The 22,859-nt window shown below is 45.1% G+C and overlaps 1 long non-coding RNA gene across 1 annotated transcript in view; it reads left to right on the top strand.

Moving 5' to 3' along the window:
- LOC138302035 (uncharacterized) overlaps positions 1–20,642 on the top strand; it is a 173,984-nt gene extending 153,342 nt beyond the window's left edge. The window contains exon 3 of the long non-coding RNA XR_011205233.1: positions 20,124–20,642. This is a non-coding gene — a long non-coding RNA (uncharacterized lncRNA). The remainder of the gene's footprint in view (positions 1–20,123) is intronic.
- The last annotated feature ends 2,217 nt before the right edge of the window (positions 20,643–22,859 follow it).

Below are 22,859 nucleotides of genomic sequence, written 5' to 3'. Positions count from 1 at the left end.
CTTATTCATTTTGCATGAGAACTGTTAGAATCATCTTGTGCACTGTGGGAAAGAATTGTAAAGTTTCAATTGACAAATAAGTGTTAAATTCTGGCAGAACTGTACGAATTCATCGAGATGACTTCACATCTTCCCTGAAAAAATCTGGAATAGTTGCAAACTTGATGTCGTCAGTGTTTTTCCATTGGATATTGATTACTTTGCGCAAATAAACCTCATGGAGGACCAGTCAGAAACTTGTGGACATTTCTAGTTAGGGAGAGACTTTTGAAACTGGGAGAGTTCTTCCTGGGTGCTCATGTGGTCACATCCTGTCCCCCTCCAAGTCTTCTGTCATTTTTAGCCTTTCTGTTATGAGTTTCCCTTTAGTCTTATGTCACGTTAATTATACTGTTCAGTACTAATATGCCCAATAAACTCTGAACTGCTGACTCGCCCTATGTGCAGCTCATGTTCTGCACTGCCCTTGATGCTGCTGTGTACGGATGCTGAGAGGCTGTGAAATCATTCATGTCTGCTGTCCCATGACGGGGTGGTATAATTTATAATGTGGTTTCTTGTCTCCTTTTCAGCTCAGATGATTACACCACTGTATTGTTAAAGTGAGCTACCCTAGTTAGATGATTTTTCCAAATTAGTTTTGTCTCTTTTTTTGTTTAGTTTAGTCCGCATATGTTAGCCCGTCTCCACAAATGCAAGTCCAAATTCGTATTAGAGATGAGGATGGCACAGCCCTGAAAACTTATTGTTATAAATTTAATTTTGACAATTTACTGATGTTGCAATCATCTGCTTTTGAAATCTGATTTTGATGTACATGCTTTAGTTCTGTTAATCTGTGTTATACTTTTCGAATGTTTAACAGTATTGATGTTTAGTAGGCTTAATCTCTTTAGATGTTTTCGACAGCCTCTGGTTTTCATGTATGTATATAACTTAGTTTTGCAGACCATTTCCGTTACATTGACTTTGTGGCTGTAATAAAGCTTTGAAACTTTATTCAGTTTGTAGTTTTGTTTCGTGGTCAAATTGGCCATGGTACTTAAATTTGTTTATGTTTCTCATGTAATTGATCTGTGTTAAATTAATCCGATTACCACACTCCTCGCTGAGTCCAAAGATCTGGTCGACCTCTAGTGTGGCTGGGATAAGTTGTGGCATCTCACTAGAGCGCATGCAGTTTCTCAAACTGAGGCAGGAAGGAGACCTCCGCGAGCGCTCCAGCACACTTAACTTGTGCTTTTGCATGGAGCTCCAGGGTTTGGTGTAAAACTAGCACTTCCACCATCGCTGTACACTTTCGTATGCCAGGGCAGATTTAATAAGTCTCAGTGTACCTTCTATATAGTTATACTGCTGTAGGTTCATGTGCAAAACTGCTTTTATAGCAGTTATAGGACTGTAGAACTTTAAACCCTTCTTTTTTCAATGTCTGAAGCACAGATTTTCTCCACAATTCCTAGCCAAAAATGACCACTTTAGCTTTTCTGTCTAGACTATGCACAATGAAGATGCCTAGATAAATGTTTTAAACAAAACATTGAGCCGCTTGCAGAAAATTTGTAATTTTTTTCAAGCCTGCTGTCCCATTGTTCTTTAATTGATATGTAAGCCCACCATTATGGCAGGGTCTGTAGCATGCCCAATGCTGGGAAAGCAGTGTAAAAGATCATACCATGTGTTCATGCTCAGCTTAACTTCCCCCACTGCTGTTCTACAGGAATTGATAAAATCTGGACTGAGTGCTACTGTGGACTGAGCTTTTCAGAGGTGTGACTGCTGCCACAGAAGGGAACACAGTGAGGGGCAGGAGAGAGATGAGGAATATGATGCAAGGTTTAAGAGTCCCATCATGCAGTTGCCAAAACCAGACTTTGCTATAGAGCCTGCTATTAGGTTCACCAGTGGCTACTGTGAGTAAACTTGATCACCCACAACAGTTGATGAATTTGGATTACTAAGCTGTGTCTTTGAAGGTGACACATTTCTGTTGAAACAACTAGTTTGTGTCTGACATGGGGGAGTGACTTCAAAATATGTTGCGCCTCCTGGGTCCAATGGGACAGATTGCGTTTGATCATAGACCAGCCACCAGTCTGTATGGATTCCAGAGCCAGTTTCAGGCATTTGTCTTCCTCCATTGACTCAATAATTTCCGACAGAGCCATGGGCAACTGCTGGGTTCTCAAATCTCACATATTCTTCTGTCTCTGGAATCTTGAATCATGTGTTCGTCCTGTGGTGTGGAAGATCGGAGGTGCCTGGATATATAGTCCACCCGGTTTTGTGATTCTGGTTGATAGTCTATCACAGACAGGTACTTCAGCAACTACAGTACACATATTTTGATTTGCAGGGGGACGTTTGACGTCGACCCTCTGAAAAGCACCATTGTTAGAAATGGGGTTTCTAGTTGGCAGTGGTTTGTATCCAGTCCAAATAGCAACTCTCACTTTAGTCAGAGTAAGGGAGTCACACAGCTAAGATAACCCCATCTCACCCCCTTGGTAGCTTGGCTTAAGCAGTCAGGCTTATCTCAGTGGCAATAAAGTATTTTTTACACACACTCAGTGAAAACACCACAAAACAAGTCAAAAATGACAAGAATCCAACATATACAAGTAAAGATATGAATTTTCAAAGATTAAATCTTAGATTAGTGATCAGAAACCCAATAGCTCCAACTAGGGCTATCACGGCTTCTTGACAGATTTGCTTCCAACAGTCTGACGCTACTCGCGAGGGGGTGCAGGCTGGTCACAAAGTCGCGTGGACCACAGGTACAGTACCTTGGAAAACGATAAGGAAACTGAGACATTGCACGGAGATGGGGGAGCTGAGGCGTCACTGGAGCCGGTGCAGCGTTGATTCCTTACTGCTACTGAGCAGGTGAGGCATCAGTTCCTTACTCCTAGGCAGGGGAGAAGAGGATTCTGTTCCTTACGGTTGCAGGGGAGGTGATGCGGCGTCGGTGGCGAGATGTCTGTTCCTTAGGACAAGGCTGGGTCGATGAAACCAGCATGTCAAGATGCGAGGGGTCAACTTTAAACTGGATTTAGCACCACTTGGCAAGTCAGGACTCTCAGCAGGAGAGCCCAAGTGCTGGCAGGTGAAGTCTTTGATGCCCCTAATACTTCTTAACAGGACGGAAGCTCGGTCCAAACCCTGGAGAACCTTTGGAAGCAGGATGTATAAAGCAAAGTCCAATCCTTCACTTTCAGGACAGAAGCAGCAAGCAGCAGGCTAGCACAGCAAAGTAACAGGCAGAGTGGCAGTCCCTCCTACAACGTCCAGCTCTTCTTCCTGGCAGAATGTACTCAGTCCAGAAGGATTCTATCTGTGTGGTGTCATAGGTCCAGTAGTTAAACCCATTTCTGTCTTTGAAGTAGGCAAACGTCAAAGAGAAGACTTTGCAGTGCACAAGATCCTGACTTCCCTGCCTTGGCACCAGACACACTCTAGGGGGCTGGCCACCTCTCTGCGTGACGACAGGCATATCGCTATATAAGTGCAAGTGTCAGCTCCTCCCACTACTGTGGCTCAGTAAGACCCATCAGGATATGCAGAGCACAACTCAGCTCCGTTTGTGTGAATGTCTAGAGTGAAGGTACAAACAGCCCAACTGTCATCCTGACCCAGGCAGGTATTTAGTAGACAGGCAGAGGCACAAAATGGTTAAGCAAAAACATGCCCATTTTCTAAAAGTGGCATTTTAAACTCACAGTTCAAAAATCAACTTCACCAAAAAATGTATTTTTAAATTGTGAGTTCAAAGACCCTAAACTCCACAGCTCTGTCTGCTCCCAATGGGAAATTACACTTAAATTATATTTCAAGGCAATATTCATGTTACCCTATGGGAGAGATAGGCCTTGCAATAGTGAAAAACAAACTTAGCAATATTTCACTATCAGGGCATGTAAAGCACACTAGTACATGCCCTACCTTTTAAATACTCTACACCCGGCCCATGGGGCTGCCTTAGGCCTAATATAGTGGTGTCTTACAGATAGCGTGGGCACAGGAATTGGGTTTAGTTGCCAGGTTGACATGGCAATTTAAAACTGCACACACAGGCACTGCAATGGCAGGCCTAAGACATATTTGCACGACCACTCGTGGGTGGCACAGAGCAGACAGCTTAAATGCCCCATGCCAAGTGCAACCACCACAGTCATAATGTGACGGTCAGCCCTCCGCCAAAGCGGTCGGAAGATAGACCGCCTCCCCCTATGTCATTATTCTGAAGAAAAATATAGAATTTTCCCAACGTAGAATGCAGTTTTGTAACTTTTTGGGAAGAAAAATTCTTCCCTCGTGTGTTTCCACTGAAACTGTAGGTGAAGTGGAACCGAAGGTGTTGCTTAAACTATGACTTTGGTGTAATCTGCTTCCCCACCTACAGGTGACACAAGTGAATTTAGTTAAATGCACCAGTGCCGAATGTGAGAGACAGGTTATTATAGCCCAGCAGAACCCTATGCAATACATTCAATACATTGTTACTAACTCAGTAGCAATAATTCTACTTCTACAATCCTCATAGAGGGGTCAGGGACATTGTGGTAACAGAAACAAACCTATTTTGTTGTTCACAATATCACCCACAGACACTGCACTAAGAAGAATAGGCACTTTTAAATAAAAGCATTTATTACAACATGAAGAACCTGTTTGTCGGTATATTTAAAACTGCTACACGTGCTGTCATTAAAACAGCAGGAAAGCATGTTGTAACAACAAGAATAAAATGAACATTTCTAACATATTTAAAATGTGATCTCATACCTAACACCTTAAGACCTACTTCTATGCGCTGCACTCACTGCATACCTTGTTGACAGCAAGTGCTGTTGTTATCAGTAGAGGCAAGAAGGCAGTAATCCCTGTGAAGAACAAACGTACGCTGTGGTAACATCCTTTCTCTGGGACTCTGCTTTATCAGCAGTGAATGAGATGTAGCATCTTCGAAACATGCCAGCAGTAGTTGAGACCATCTTTTGGCAGAATCTTGTGCAGTATTCTGAATGAGGAACTTCTCACAAGTGATCAAATGGCAGTCCTTATATACTAAATCTTATCAGAGTTTGAGTTTCTGACATGAAGACGTCAATTCAAACTACACTATTTTGACTATGGGCCTGAATATGAGTTTGGTGATCTGTGCACCGCCATGGCAGTGACACGACCGCCATCGGACCACTGTATTATGATGTGGTGGGCCCCCACAGCAAAGGCCACAGCGGGCCCGCCAGCACCTACAGCAACGCTAACTGCCGCGGTGATGAAGCAGGCCAAACAGGCCGACTGACCCAGTGTTGCTGACGGAGTCATTATGATGTTGCACACCCCCAACATGACCGTGGCAGTCCAACTACCACATTCCAGCAGATAGAAACAGAGAGTATAAAGGGAGCAACTCATCTTCAGGCAACATTAAACGTCCTGTGCCGCCATGGAGCCCATCACACATGTCCTGCCGCTGCTCGTCGATGGAGCCCAAAATCCACGCCGTTGTGGACGCAACCGAAGGGAAGAACACACACCTACTTGTGTCATTACGCTCAACAGCATTGTCGCGCCTTCATCCACATGATATGGGGCTCACGCTATGGGAACCAAATACATGACATTGTGCCCACAGTCGGAGTCATTCACAAAGAATGGCACATTCACAGCTATCAAGTGTCCCTTTGGGCAGGTGACTGAAACTGTACTGCCACACGCCACAAAACCACAGTTCTTTTCACATAAGTCACAGGGACAGTAAAGTGTACAGAACATTATGTCACACAACAGCAACACCACACAAAATTCAAATTACATGCTCACATTTCACACATGCCATGGACTGTCGTCCGATTGAAGACAATTATGTATGGATGTGTCATTTAACACAAATAACTTCTCATGAAATGACCCCGCAATGGACCCACACATCACCCACATTGCAGCACAATGGAAGGTCAATGTGATGCACAATATTTTGGGAGACAAATTTTCAAAGCTCCCAATGCAAATGATACCTACACAATAGGGATGGGGGCATCAGGAGCCCTCATGAAAGGATGCTGCCTTGGGACACATTACACTTTGCACATCCCCCTAAAATACAATTTGCACAGGAACTGGCCCTTCAGATATTTCAGGAAACAACAATATTTGAGCCAAGTGACATGCCTACGTGCATAATGTGTAAGGGCAAGTCAAGAAAGCACATACCATAGCAACAGCATGGCTATACATCTATATGAAGTGACTGCAAGGAACACATCCAAATGTCCTCATTGTCAGTCAAATGCAAAGGAAGCTAGCACAATTAAACACCCTCCATGTGTGAACAAACAAAACTCTAGCATCAACACATGAGACGAATGTACAATCCATATCAGGGAACAAGTCTAACACTGTACATGCTGACATTGGCCAACACAAGATGAAATACTTACCATAGCAAACTTAACACAATGCAGTGACACCCCAATTGGATTAATCAACAAATATCCATACATTGAACATCTACCTTTGTCTTGGGGGACACCAGCACTGCTCCCAAAGTCACATATTGCAAACAGCAGCAAATGGATCAGCAATCAGGGTGAAATGCACACAACTGTAGGCATAAAACACAAATTACACAGGAACAACATAAAGGTAGAAAGGTAATTGTGTCCCCCCAAAAAAACAACAACTTGGGTTTATTGGATCTAAATGCTTAACAGCAAAGGCCATTGGCCAGTCCATATATGTCCATGCACATTACTGTGCCCACATGTGATTCCAATCCCTGCCAGTGAACCTCCACAGTAAAGGGCATCAAGTGGGCATGCATGTACCTTGGGGATCATCCTTGGATGGGGTGGGGTTGAATTTGGGATGGTTGGGTTTGTGTTTGTGTTTGGGTGAGGGGGGTCTTTTTCTTTGGAGGGATGGGCTTTTTCTTTGGCGGGGGTTGTGGGTGCTTGCAGGGGGCAGGTGTGACAGGAAGACTTGGTTGTAGAAGGAATGGGTTGGGATGTGGGTGGGGTTCTCTTGGGTTTAGGAGGGGTTTTGGAGGGAACAGGGGAAAGGGCAAACTCGAAAAGGAAACTCTTTGGGAAAATGGGTAGGGTCATCAAAAGGGGTTGGGGATTTGGAGGTTAAGGGAGTTGGATGTCTTGTGTGTGAGTGTAGATGCCTTGGGTGTGTGAGGTATGCCTCTGTTTGGGTGGTGTCTGTTGCGTATGTGAGTGTGGGTGTTTGTGTGTCTTGGGGAGCTGAGAGGTGGAGGTGCTGGCTGGTGTGGGAGTGGTAGATGTGGGTATGCTGGATTTGGTGGATGTGTCCGTGTGTGTTGGGGTGGTGTCTGTGGGTATGGGGGATGTAGTGAATGTGTCTGTGTGTGTTGGGGTAGCGTCTGTGGGTATGGTTGATGTGATGGATGTGTCTGTGAGTTGTGCTGGTTTCTGGGGGTATGGTGTCTGAGGTGTGCAGGTCCGTGGGTAGTATGCTGTTGTCTGGGTGTATGTTGGGTGTGCTGGATGCGTCACTGGGTGTTGTGGTGTCTGTGGATATGCTGGGGTGGTGTCTGGTGAAGTGGTGGCTGATGTGTGTCTTGTGGTTTTTGTGTTGATGTGTGCTGCTTGTGTGTTTGCCTGCGGATGTGTCTGTGTGCTTGGGACAGGTAGGGTAATACAGATTGGGATTGGGAAGAGTAATGTGAAGTGGGGAGGCAGGTGGAGGGTGGATGGCTGCTATCAGTGAAGGGGTCAGATCCTGAAAAGATCGCTGTAGGCCAGACATATCACTATGAATGACTTCCAGGAAAGCATTGGTCTGCTGAAGTTGGCTTGCCAACCCCTGAATGGTATTCACTATTGCAGACAGCCCCACTGAGATACCTCCTCAGGAGGTCAATAGTCTCCTTACTCACGGCAGCAGAGGTAACAGGGGCTGGGGCTGGGGTGCCTGGGGCAAAGGAGATGCCCACTCTCTTGGGTGAGTGGGCATGGCCAACTTGATAGGGAGCAACAGGAAGGGTGACAATAGAACTGGGGGTGGTGGACAAGGATGGTACAGAAGCAGGTCCTGATGGGTCCTCCACCACAATCAATCAGTTTTTATAAAGCGCGGCTACTCACCCATGAGGGTTTCAAGGTGCTGGGAGGAGGGAAGAGGCCTCATCTGAAGAGCCATGTTGTGAGGTTCTTCCTGAAGATGGTGAGCGACGGGCTTTGTCTGAGGTGCAGGGGGAGGTTGTTCCAGCTCTTTGCTGCAATGTGGGTGAAGGATAGTCCTCTGGATGCGAGGGATGGTGGCCATGGCCGAGCGGAGGGATCTGGCGGGGGTGTGAAAAGAGACCTGGTGGTTCAGGTAGGCTGGTCCTGCATTGTGTATGGCCTTGTACTTGTGGGTGAGTATCTTGAAGGTGATTTGCTTCTCGACCGGTAGGCAGTGGAAGGTCCTCAGGTGTTGGGTGATGTGTTCTCTGCGAGGGAGGTCCAGAATGAGTCTGGCGGCGGCATTCTGGATGAGTTGTAGTTTTTTGATGTTTCTAGTTGAGGTGCCAGTGTAGAGGGTGTTGCTATAGTCAAGTTTACTAGTGACAAAGGCGTGGGTGACTGTCCTGCGACAGTCTACTGGGATCCATCTGAAGTTCTTCCGAAGTTTGCGGAGTGTGTGCCAGCAGGAGGAGTGGCCACTGGAGGTAGAATCCGATGATGACCAAGTTGATCCTGTCTCCTCCGTGGCATTCCCCTCACCCTCTGGGATACTAGGTCCCTCCATGTTGGTGGCATCATGACTGGAGGTACCATGGACAGATGCTTCCCTACATGGTTGTGCCCTGTCTCCTTTGCATGGCTGGGCTGATGCTGCAATTACAAGGAGGAAAAGGGGTTCATACATGTTCCTGATCACACTTGAACAACAGTGGTGATTAGCAAAGAGTACCAAATATTCAAGTAGGCCCCAGCATAAAAATACATCAGAGTGGCTCCTACAAGTACCATACCATATGCAAGCATGCCATATGAACTGTCAAGAGTTTCCCACAGTAAAATCATGATCTCGGACAACTGTAATTGCATGGGTGAATTTGTGCAATACATTAACCATTGAACAATTATGAGACCACATTACTTTCAATGATTTGCCTCATGGAGCATACCTCAGTTACCTGTTCCATACAATATTAGGCCAGTGCCAGATTCTTTCCCACAGGTCCCACACAAGGTCATGCAGATATCAATTTGTCACACACAATAACACAACAATGAGAAATGATGCTCCAAAATCCTGCCATGTTGCTGACAGCAGTACAGTAGCCTCAAGAAGGTGACATAGAAATACTTGTGTCACACCGGAAACGTATCAACAATACACACTTCACCATGCATAATTTGTCCTAATGGAGTGATGGAGGTGTAGTACTAATGTTGCTCAGGTAAACTAAACATTGACATGGAAATGTACACTGTTGAAAGAATGTGCAAATTGTCAGGGAGATATGTCTCTAAAATCCACAACATAATGTATAAGGAAGCCCAGGGAAATCACCACTACTGTCTGGTACCCCGTACAATGGCATACTCTGATTACATCAGTAGACGCCATTAGTCCTCTGTATGTCGGAGAGGCCTAGAAATGTCCAAGTACCTGTACAAGGCCCTCAGCATGTGGCCCAGTGGAAAACTACATCACTGATCCCATTTTGGTTCTGCAAACCTAGATGTCCATGGATGAATAGTTGTACCCAACCACATGTGATTCAAACATAACTGCAAGTCACTCCATGGTGCATGCCATCAGTCAGGTAAAGAACCTTCCCCATTACATATCTGCAGTGAACATTTCCACATGATGCCACATCAATGGCATGGAAATGTACATTGTGGGTAAAACTCGACTGTCATGTCCCTCATTGCTACTGCAGTTGTACATTGTGTCAAAAGAGAAAGGGACACATGATAATATTTAGGCGCAAGGAATGTTGGCAACAGTGGTGGCACATATTCATGTCAATGGGCATTCCCTATTACCAAGGGAATGTTTTGATATGTAGTTGCACCCAAAGAATAATGTATGCTCTGTCAAATGTATGATGGTCCCCTCCACATGACAGACAGTAGTGAGGTACCACCACTCGTCACACTCTGAAGACAAGTAGCCTTTGGGTGGCAGATGCCAGTAGACTCATTTGACCAGACACATGGCTGAGGACAGTGATCCATCACTTCCTTTCATTTGGCCTGTAACACTAAGGTGTAGTGGTCTGTAGCATAGATTTCACACTCACTACAACAACAAACATTACTTGATTGATCAATGTATGCAGCCATGTGTTATCCCTGGAGAGCAAATTGTTTGTGGATTGTAAACAGTTGTGTCCTAGGTCCCAGGGCCAATAGGCCCGGCACATCTGTATGCATCACATGACATGCCTACACAATCACTCATCTACTGTGTTACACATGGCTCATCCCTAATCATCAGGGGCAATGTCAGAAAGTGATACATTCACTTGGAAGTGTGACAGGCAGGAATATGTCTTGTACTTACTCCCTTTTGGCTGCTGTGTTGTCCTCAAATGCCCATCAAGGTCCGGGTATGCTACTTCCAGAATGCGGGCCATTGGGGGTGGTGGGCCATGATCCGACGTGGTGCCCTGTCCACATTGGGAGGACAACCCCAGCTGGACCTATGAGATCTTCCGGGCCCTGTGTCTCAGGTTCTCCCACCTTTTGCGACAGTGGGCGCTCCACCAGCTGTGGACCCCCCAGGGTCTGCACATTCCAGGTGATGGCTCTCCATGTCTCCTTCTGATGGATGTTGACCTGTATGGATGCAAAAGACAAATCAAAAGATTACAAACACAAGTTTTTGCCTAAATGATTGTGTCACACGTGTCAGAAACAGCATGCAGAAAATGGTCAATTTGTCAATACACCACAAATGTAAAGCACACATGCCAACAAGTAGAGGGATATGACTACACACTTTTGTATTCATCTGCAGACTATCACTGCTCATGGCCTACAAAAACTAACCAATCCTACTGACATCAGGTAGTCCATACTCCAGCAACATGTACTATGATGTGAGCCACAGTGAAACACTACATACCAATGTGGCTTCTGAAGGGTAATCTCCTTGGGCCTGACTGGACCAACACATTTACACTCTGCAGGATTGACTCACTGCATACAGTCCTCACAGGCAGCTACCATGGTACAGACTTCACCCTTACCCTTTAGGGACAATGAAAGGGTCGTCATGGTGGGTACAAAAAGTGTCCTCCCTGTACATGTGTGGACATGTGGCCTACCACATGCAGACTCATGCCCCTTCAGGGTGGGTTTCTGTGGTATGTATCGGTACCACAGAACACTCATTTGGACATATGTATACAGAAATGGCATCCAACATAAAAAGGTATGCATTGTACAATTTCTGCTATGTAACCAAACTACTGAGTCACGTTATGGCCTTCCAGAAATCTACACACTGTCTGCACTGTGGGTCTATAATTTGTGCAATAAGCTTATACAGGGCAAATATGACTTCTGTGAAGGTGACAGCAGAGCTGTAGGAGTAAGGGAGCTGTCATAAGTCAAAGACACACATTGACAATGATGCAAAATGCACATATGGACTAGTTCTGGGATTTACCTCTGTACCCATTCCTAATCTAGTCAAGGGACTGAGATATTCAGGGCAGGTGTTTCAGTTAGAGCCACATGACAGAATCTGCAGGTCTACAGCTAGTGGGCCCAATGCCACAGTTGCATAGCCACATTGACTCTCCCACAGGCTGGCCTATGTCCCATACTGGGAGATACATTTGACAGGCCTGGTCTCTGTAGGCTGAGCATACAGAACCTACATGACACTCACATTTCCATCACTTCTATGCATGACAGTACATCACGTGGCCATCAGCAATGTAGCTTGTGGCTTGTGTGGGAACCTGAAGGGCACAGTGAGTCAAGATATTCCTTACAGACAACAGTTTGGCAAGGCCGGATGTGCGGTCAATGATCTGTGGCACAATACACATTGTTTACAAGATCCTCAAATGACTTCAGACAGAATGCATACACAGCTCATGCTGTCATGCACATACAAGTTGTCTAACATGTACAGCCATCATAAACAAAAATATGTAATTGGATGGCAATAAAGTCTTCTTTCCTAGTTATGTGCATCCAACACAAGGGGGACGTAGGATCCCGAAAACCATCACACAGCACAATGTGAATGAACACAACATATAGTACTGGTCACCAATACCTGCATATATACATCCCATTGATACCACACAGAGTGCAACAACAGGCACACAAAAAGTCTTATCTGGCACACAGGGGCACATTGTAGCCTATGAGGAGTGAAAGGATGGTGCTGAACAGAGTCATTTGTGCATATGAGGTACTTACCTGCTCCTCTGGTGAGCCATAGAGCTGTTCATATAGGGGAAGGACCTCACTCACAAGCCTCCCCAGCTCCTCTGGACATAGCATGATTGCTCCCAGAGGCAGCACAGAGCAGCTGAAATGGTGGAGGTGTTGCTGGCAGCAGTGTCAAGTGACAGAATTTGCACAAAGCAGTGTACACTTATGCTATCATCACCGCCAACAGACACTGACATTGGGCCACGACTGCCACAGGCAACAACCTTAGCCTATGGCTGTGTTTGCTGCGGTTGGAACGCCTTCCTAGTGGACGACTTCCACCGGCGGATGCAGGTTATCCTGATATCCAATGGAGTAGGTCACACATCCTCCATTTTGGCCGCTTAAAATACATGATATGGCCCTGTAAAATGTGTCACAAAAGCAAAATAAGTTTCATATCATCACAAACATCCTCAATCTGTCTTGTTGTGAGGGTCCGACTACACAACCACCAGTGTAGTGTGTTGCATGGCACAGGTGGCATATGATGGCGGTGCAGGGTCCACCGCCACCAATGACGTTTTTGGCGATCAGAAAATACAGTCACATTTCGAGGGGCAATTGTAGCAGTTAGCTGGGTGTCGTCCGAATCCATGTTGTGGACACGTGTTGACAACCATGGGGGTCACATTTCACCCCTGTGTAGTTGCCAGCTGTGATGTATATTGAGTGTCATGTCTGATGTATATTAGCTGTCATGTCCATCCTGTCAGAAATGGTTTGTCACATGATATTGCTGGCATGCATCATGTATGTTGCAGTGGACACAGTGACTAATGTTCCGAATCATGTATTTTCACACATAGATATCCTGGGAGAGGGAGGACACGACAACTTCCTGTCTACCGTCCATTGCCAGACCTTTGGATCATGGAGGAACACCAAGCTGTGCCATCAGAATAGGCAAACAATAGTGGACTTATGCCATGAGTTGGAGCTAAATCTGATGCGAGCTAACAGTAATCCATACTGCATACCACCCATTGTACAAGTCATGCCATTATTGTACTTCCTGGCCATGGGGTCCTTCCAACATACATTGGCCCCATCTGCTGGTGTTGAGAGATTTCCTCTCAGCGATGTTGAAACACATTGACAGCTATATCAGGTTCACCCGATGTGAGAATTTAGCAAATATGAAGGCTGACTTCTATGGTTTTGCCCACCTCCTACATGTGGTGGGGACCATTGATGGCACACATGTTGGCTTGGTGCCACTGCAGGCCACTGAACAAGCATATTGTCACCGAAAGAACTTCCATTCCATCAGTGTGCAAGTTGTCTGTTTGGTGGATCTGTACATATCACATGTGGTGCCCATTATCCAGAATCAGCACATGATTCCTTCATAATGCGGAACAGCACCATACCCCAGCTGAAGTCACAACTGCAACCCGAGAGGGCCTGGCAGGTTGGTAAGTTGCTTCTATCCTGATTGTGTGTGAGCAATGTCAGGTACTACAATCATTAAGTGAGTGAGTCATTGTTGCACTTATGTCCCATTCCTTAATAGGAGACTCACCATATCCAAACCAACCTTGGTTATTGACGCCAGTGAGGAATCCAGCTACGCCAGAGGAAGTCCGCTTCAGTAAAGCCCGTGGAAGTACACATCAGGCAGTGGAGCAGGCTTTTGGGCTTCTGAAGGCAGGTTCCGCTATCTGGGCAGGACTGCTGGCGCTCTACTCTTCTTACAGGGGAAAGTGTGTCAGAACACTGTGGCATGCTGCATGCTCCACAACATGGCCCTGCATAGGAGTATCCTGTACATCCAAGAAGAGGGGAGCCTGCAGTGCCACCAGTTGAGAATCATGAAATGCCAACTGAGGATGACATTGGTGAAGAGGAAGGAGCTGACTTGTGAGAAGATCTCATCCACAGCTACTTCTCATGAGAGTAAGTGTGTCATGTGATGTTATGACTGTGACTATTCAGGATGTGTGGAGTTTAGTGTTTTGTAAACAGCTAGAAAGCTGATACTTTGCAATAATCAGCCAAAGGCTGTTTGATAAGATAGCTTTTGACACATCCCCACTTTGATGATGTTGCTTTGTGTCAGTTTCCTAGCAATGTACTTTGTTTTCCAGTTGCTTGCTATGTGACTTGTGCCATGGGGTATGGTTTCAAGCCTATACTCCTTGTTTTGTTCCTTGTACATGTACGTTCACCATGACATCTTCATGTGGGCATTTCAAAGTTGTGACATTGGCAGGTATGTGATGCTGTTCTGATGTACGAAGTAGACATGGATTGTCCCAGGTAACCTAGGTCAGAGAGTTTTGGGTGTATGAGACCTGTGCCAAGATAGCTTTTTCAGTGTTTGGATGGAAGGTCAGAAGTGTACATTGCACTTGTTTTGTGTGCTGTGGTGGGCCTGATGCATCATGTGTGTCATCATATGGTCATAAAATATGTAGTCATAGCTTACCACCAAGTAATTTTCCCTTTACATTGTCTAAACACTTACAGAATGACCTGTATATAGCTGCAGATGTGTTTCATCATTGTAGGCCACAGTGCCTGTGCCACAACACTGACATATGTTTGTGTCATACCACCAGAAACATGAGCATTGGATCATGATGTCCCTGTGTTCAGGGACTGTTGTACTGCCATTTGTCTGTATCTTGGATTATGTGATGTTGGATTACTTTGGTGTGGTATGTGATAAGCCTCAAACTGGTGACAACACTACTTCAGTGTTTGCCTATTCCACAGGACAATGCCTGACAAATTACTTCCTTCCGTGTCTGGAGGTCTGTACCTGTAAATATGTTCATTTACTCAGCATGAGTCGATCATTTATGATTTCCAATAGTTCAGCAATATTGACAGCCTATGTGCTGAACACTGTAATAACATTTTAGCTTGACTAGACACTTGTATGTATGTGTTTATGTGGGATGGTTGTAATCCTGAGCTGGGCGCTGTACACATGCAACATATCCCATCTTAAACAAGTACATTGGATCATCATCAAATGGTTCACATAGTTTGGCATATCTACATGGCTAAATTCGAAATCAAAGTCATCAAACAATGAGTCAGTGATGAGTGATTTTATTGTGAAGCTGCGACTAACAGAAATACTTGACATTAATCAACAAAAAAAATAAATTTGAAGGGGTCAGTCATGGTGAATGAAATCATTGGAGTAGATGCCATACCAGTGGAAGTCCAAAGTCCGGAGTACTTCTCCCATTGGAAACGGAAGGTGGTTCAGGATCAGTCCATAGAGTGAATGTGTAATACACAAAGGAGGACCTTAAGGAACAGGGTTATTGCTGGCTGTGGGGGATGTCTTGCCATCCGCACCTCCTGGATTCCTTGCTGGACGCACCTGTTTGCGTGTGGAGGGAGGGTGGGGAGAATCAGCTACAGAGGCAGGGGTGTCTGTGGCTTGTCGTTCTTCTGTCAAGGCCTCCCTTCCTGTGGCTGGTGCCAGTGTAGATGGGCCTCCTATTGATGAGCCAAAGGAAGGGGTAGGCTGATTTTGAAACTCCCTGCTTAGGGTGGTGTGTGTGTCTCTCAGCACTCCTGTTAGGGAGGCCATGTTGGAATTGTGGGCCTCCAGCTGTTCCCGCATGTCCCTATGCATGTCTTTTTGTAGCTGCTTGATTTCATGGAGTTCGGTCAACACATGGTCCATCATGCCTTGGGACTCCTGATAGACCCCCAAGACGTGGCTGATGGTGTCCTGGCCAGGAGCAGCCCCAGTAGCCTCATCACTGTGACCCACAGCATCCCTCCCACCCACCCTACCCCCACGGGCCTTTACCCTTGCCACAGGGTGCCCTCTCCAACTTGTTTCTGGACCCTCATTGTCCGAAGTGTGGTGCTGCAACTCAGGATCCAAGACTGGGGGGCACAAGATAGTGGACACTGTGCTAGGGACGCAGTTTGGGGGTTGAATGGTTTCCTGTTATTTTGATGCAACAGGGCTGAGAGGTGACATTGTGAGCAAAGTGAGACTCGCTGTTGACATCTGACCAGGTTGCTCAGATGGGCCAGAACTGTCCTCCACATCCAGAAGTGTTGTAGCTAAGGGCTTCATCCACAGGGACAGTGGTAGTCTGTTCCATGGCCTCCGCGTGCCCAGCGACAGATCCATCTGTTGATGGAAAATGTACATTGTTACAGGTTGTATTGTGACGTCTACCGCCAAAGGTTTTGTGTTACAGTAAGCAGAGACCTTGGACATAGATGAGTTTTAGGTAATACAGTTGTGCCAAGTAACCATGGTATTGGTTGATTTGACATGACGTGTGAAGCATGCCAAACCTAATTGACTCAAGCGGCTGAGATGTGCAGATCAGTTGCACTTTGGAGGATGGCCTTAATATGACATTTTACCACCAGTGCAGCCAACCCAGTGGAGAGGCAAGATATGGCTTTGACTATTTGGAGGCCTAGTTGAGCTTGATGCAGGCAGACCCAGGACTTTTTTGTATATTTGACTGGAGTCATCATATGCACAGTGCTGTGTCAATGTGCAGTCTGCTGCTGCTACCAATCTGATGATGCAGATTGATGCCTCAGAAATGCTTGTAAGATGTCATTCCTGTCCTCAATAGTTTGATCTTGGATTAGTAAGTCAAGATGGAGCTCCCCCAGTGATTGCTGTCAAGCCCTCAGGATGCAGGATGGCCAAGACCATCTCCTCCCATGGAAAGAGTATTAATGAGGTAATGGGAGGGCCACCGCCAGTCTCTTGGCCTCCAGCTGGTACCTGGAGACCAGGGAACAGACCTGGCTCCTAAGGTCGTCCCACCTCTTCCTAATGTCTTCCTTTGTGCGCACAGTGGTGCCTACAGCATTCATTGTCAACGATCCTGTCTCACATTTTCATTTTCCTACTGAAAGGAGTGTGCTGGGCTTGTGCTTTAAACAGATGTGGCTCTATTCTAATGATTTCGTCCACCATGACTCTCAACTCATCCTCTGAAAATTGTGTTTTTTTGAGCTGTGACATGACTGGAAAATAAAGGGGGTGACAGTGACTAACTAAACAAGACAAGTGAATATTATTGAATACAAAAGGTGATGTGTGTGAAAGGTGTAAAATGGAATGAGAAAAAAAGGACTGCCTTATGACAATAAAATTTACACCAAGATGTGTGATCTGTCTTGCTGTGCTGCAGTGGACTTGCGAAGGATTGTGCTCTGTGAAGGGGTGTTTTTTATAGTGGCCTTTGCAGGTGTGTCCACTTGGCCAATGTGTGTCAGCTGTATTGTTTTTTAATTCAGCCAATGTGCACTTGTCTGTTACTTTGCTGACCATGAACCGCAGTGGTCGACTGCCATTGGCTGACCGCTATGAGAGGACTGCCATGGCGGCTGTCTGATTGTAATACGCTTGGTGGTTTGCCAAGGCACTGGCAGTCAGACCGCCTATATTCAAGGCACTGTGCTCCTGGCAGTCTGCCTTTTTTGCTTGGCAGTCGGCGGTCCTGCCTGTGTAACTTGCAGCACGGCAGACTGGGAACTGCAGGCGTTGTAGTCTTTTTAGGGCCGCCAACATGGTGGTCTGGCAGTCTGTCTGGCAAACTCTTAATCAGGCCTTCGGTGTCTGTACTTGTTCTTCTTAGAACTTGACATGGTGTTATGTAGACACTTGACTCAGATTGATGATGCTGACTTTGTCATTAATCAAACAAGACGTGCCCCTGCTCTGCCCTTGTGTCTTCGCTGTTGTGGCTGACACTGCGCCACACCTCTGCAGATGATGACCTCAAGGTCACTTTGCCATCTCACTTGCTGCCCTGTGCACCAGGGATGCTTGTGGTACAGGGAGGCACTGGTGGAGCACTGAGACAACAACGCAGAGTTTGTCGCACTGTGGCCATGTAGAATGAACAGGTCATCCCCTTCTCATTAAAGTGTGGTATTGCTGAGTGAGGTGTGACCAATAAAGAAGATGACGCCATAGATACACTAACTAGACTGAATCCTGGGCCGTGGGCTCCAGTCTTGTTTTTCTTTTTTTCTTTTTTATTATGACACGTCACCATTGCCCAAACCAACAACACCCTGAAGAGGGGAAGGGTCCAAAACAAACTTTTCCACATAGAATGGAGCCAACCCAGGGCTGCACATGCCCAGCACTACATTCACCACCTGCCCCTCAATCACTCCTTTCATATATGCACCTTGCCTCACTGCTCGGCCATTGGGACCTGCCTTCTGCCCTTCAGTCATCCCTCACCTGCTGTCATTGCTTCTCTCTTATTTCCTTACTCTGCAGTCATCACTCTCCAATACCGTAGTCCTTGCCGTTTATCCCATGCCTCTCCTGCAGTCATTGCTCTCCCAGCCTCCACTCAGTCAACGCTCCCTCGCTATCACTACTATGCGCCCCATTCCTTTCCTCATAGTCATCACATCCTGATTAAGTTCCTGATTTCTTCTTTTTCACCAGTTGATTTTGCAAAAGCTTTTATTATAGGGTGCATTGTAAAATCCATGCTTGGACACCATCTCAAGATGTCCCATAAGACGTTAAGGCATTAAACAGCCCCCAATAGGCAAGTGAACGTTTTGCCTGATCCAAGGACAGTTAACGACTTTGCATGTTCCCGTTACACTGCAAAATATATTGCTGCTGGCAGAGGATTTTTTCCTTTAAAATACATTTCTCAGCCAGCATGCGTGGTTCCCTCCTCATCCAAATGCCAAATTAACTAGTACTGGAACCCCGTCCGCCTTTAATAAACAAAAAAATAAAACCTTCTTTTAAAATGAGACAGTTCTTAAGCCAGATGGCATTAACTATGAAAATTAATTTATGGCAGCGTTTGACAGATACAGAAGACGTTCCACAGGTGGATGTAGAAAGGTTTGCTTGAACCAGAGCTGCCAGATGCCATTACAGATCGATAGCAGACATGGAAATTAAATCATTTCAAATAAGTGGAGCTTAGTTAATTTATCTTTTTACAGTCCGTATTGATCAATGCATAAAATATATTCCACTTTTCGAACAATACTTTTTGAAATATTGACAATAAATACTGGCAGGCCCCGGCTTGTTTTCTTTTTTTCAACAATACGTTGTTGATCGTCAGTCCTGCGGGTTTTTGTTTCCGAGGTGCACCATTTCCCACTGATATATCTTGAGGACTTGGCTATGAAAAAAGCCGTTTTAACCATAGGTTTACGTCAAAGGCCACTGACTCACAAATGTCTTTCAATATTTGCCCAGTCAGAAAGTCTGGATGGCTCAATAGTTTGGCACAATTTAGTACTACCTTTAACATCTTAATAGGCAGTTCTGCCTCATATGGATCATACGTTGTATAATCGTACAAAGGAAAAGGGTGAGAGAGCGTAGTTTATATAATCTATATTAACATGAAATGTTTATGAATTAATGTGTGATGATGCCGCATAGAAACTGTAGTAATGAATTCATGCTTAAACGTGCACTTGAAATGTGACCACGGGGAGTGGCCGCTAATGTATATGGGAACTAATAGAAATGACTAATGTTGATAAAATATGATATTAAAGTATGATTCGTACTAATTACTAAGGATTATGTTATTACAGAAATGCCAAATGAATTATGTAGGCCTTAAGTTAGAATGAGCCAAAGCCTAGCTGCCTGGCTCTCATATTAAGTGTATTTTTCCTAACGTGCAGTGTGCTGACTCACAAAAGGACATGACCTCTTGTTTTCCTCCAAACTAGAAGCTGAATGCAACCATAGTGGATCCCTTCTCATGAAAATTCACATTGCTTGGAGAAAATATTAGACAAAATGCAACACTGTAGATTAATGTAATGTACAAGGTCGCTCAAACCAGTGAAGACAATGGAGCCACTGACCAAAAGATGTGCGAAGAATTACAGAAGGATGAAATCATACCAGACGTGCTACCTCTGAATACGTCAATCATATGGACCAATAAAATGTCTGTAAAATAATATGGGGTGAAAGATTAATGACATAATCTGTTTTCTAATAGGGTAAAGATAGTGGGTTATAACCGTAGACCAATGAAATTGTAGGGGAATGTACTACGAAAAAAGGATAAAAACCCATGACACGGGGAGCTATTTAGAATTAGGTAGGAAATGCTATTGATTTTATCCAGAAACTTTGTCACTCTGTCTGGTGACTTATTGGTTTGTTAAAACCATCCTCATCCTTAGTTTGCCCATTTACACTTTGCCTCCTTATGAGGGAAGTGCCCCTTTTGCCCCAGAGCTGAGTTTTGAATGATGGCGAATCGACTGATGTCCTGAAGACGAAGACTGAACCTGAGTGCTGACCTAAACTTTGGAGGGTAACTATGACAACAAAATTGTGATTTGTCTGTTTGCTTTTCCTTTCTAGGTACCAACTGCTTACTTTTGACAGAGACCATAGCTAGATGTTTTCCAAATTGGTATTCTAAATTGTTTTGCATGAAGCCCAAAATGCTAATGCTAATCGGTGGTTAGGACAGAGGTTCACTAAAATTGACGTAAATAGACAAACAACTGAATCTATGTTTTGTTGAACTGACGCGTTGATGACACTCTGCTAAAGTTGATCTATGTACACGCCGTGTTATGTTCTGATGTTCACGATTCTTGCCTTAATGAAATCTTATCAGAGTTGCCATATCGTGACTATGCTGTTTTGTTCCTTGGTTATGAGATTAACACATCTACTTTTAGAATTGTAACTAATAGGGAATAAAACTAATAAAATTCTACTAAACTCGTGTGGTTATTAAGGACTGCAAGGTCATGGTGGTGTCTTGAATCGATTAATGTCTTTGACTAAAGTGAAATGTATTGTTGTGATAAATATTGATGACATCATTGACGCATTGATTGACATATTGATTAACTATCTCGTCCTAAGGTGTCTCTCAACTGGATCAAAAGATTCATTGGCCTAAAACGAATGCTAATGTGTAATAAATTATTATGAAGGGACGCGTTAGCAGTTCTGGTAGCCGAGCGACGGTTTGGCTCTTTGGGGCCCTAGGACGGAGAATTATTGTTTAGATAGTTTTTCTGAGATAATGCAAATTGGAGATATGATGTGTTTCTAAATTCACCATGACTTTCCCGGGATCTCGGAGCCTGCCTAAGTGAGTTGGGAATGTTTTCGGCGTTTTAGAATGTGTGGTGTAGGATTTGTGCTTGCTCAGCTTATGAATTTTGCAGGTGATCTGTGAAGTTTGTGTATGTTTAGGCCAGGTAATGTTGTTTTAGTAGGAGTGGGTGTACTCCGCATTATGAGAGTAGGGAAGTCGGCGTACTTCATATGAGTGTGGCGCTTTGTGCTCAAAATTATCCACGTGGTTGGTTGTTAATGTACGGACCCGTCGTGGTCTAAGATTCCGGAGTACATTGACAAGTGTAGGAGACACTTGGGTTTATGTTGTAATTTGTGCGGTTTAATAGGTCAATCGGGCGTGGTTGACAAGTCGAGTTTGAGTCAGTTGTGTGTATGAAACCTTTGATGGAGATTTGGCAAGTTCTAAAGTGCACTAGAGCAAACCATTGACAAGTTGAGAGTAGGATTTGCGGGTCGAATTCTGCTTGCGGGTGCGGGAACTGAGAGAGAGAGAGTAGCGGCCGAGGCTTCAAGTGAAATCTTTGTAACCCTACCCTTCCTGTAGTAAGCCGGCAGATTTGAGTTATTGTTGTTGTTGTTAAAGGTGCTCGCAGTGGTGCCGCGCTGAGATAGGTCAGTTGCCGAGAGGGGTCGCGCACGGATTGGCAGCCGTCCGTGAGAGGCAATAGGTTGAGAAAGGTGGGTGAAGAGTGTCCTGGGAATTAGTCACTTCCTGATTAAATACAAACAAAAGAAAAGACACAAAGATGAATTTTATCAAAGCTTTTAGGAGCGCTCTGAAAGGAGACGCATATATTATGGCGAGTGAAGGGGAGCCTACACCGCCTGAGGGTACTCCAGCTTATATAGTAATGGAGGAAAAGGGTGTCACGCCTTGCTTATGGATGAAACAGTGGCACAAATTGACAGAAAAGGAGTGATGTTTAGCATTTCCGGAACACGGAACGTTCAATACGAGAATTTTTGAGAATTTGAGGTGGATGTTAAGTGTACAAAAGCCACCTCCGAGTCCAGCCCAGTATGAGGCATTAGCAGTCTGGGATTTGATGTCTATTAAACAAAGACAGCAGAGATTCGAGAGAAGAATGAGGAAGGCAGAAAAGACTTTAGCTGAGGCTAGGTGGGACAATGAGAGCAAAATGTGGAGACGGGGGATAGTTGACGGACTCAAATTGTTTCCAGCAATAACACAGGGAGACGAGACGCAGGGAAAGAAAGCCACCTGTAAGACCGACAAGGACTCTAATGAGCCTAAAGAGACTAAGAGGTCTTGGATAGAAGAAGATGACTCAGACGATGAAGAGTTTCTTAATCAGTTATTACATGATCGCCCGCCACCTTATGCAGTA

This window comes from Pleurodeles waltl, chromosome 6 (assembly GCF_031143425.1).
Source record: "Pleurodeles waltl isolate 20211129_DDA chromosome 6, aPleWal1.hap1.20221129, whole genome shotgun sequence".
In the NCBI taxonomy this organism is placed as follows: Eukaryota; Metazoa; Chordata; class Amphibia; order Caudata; family Salamandridae; genus Pleurodeles; species Pleurodeles waltl.
This window is presented reverse-complemented; position numbering and strand designations above follow the sequence as displayed.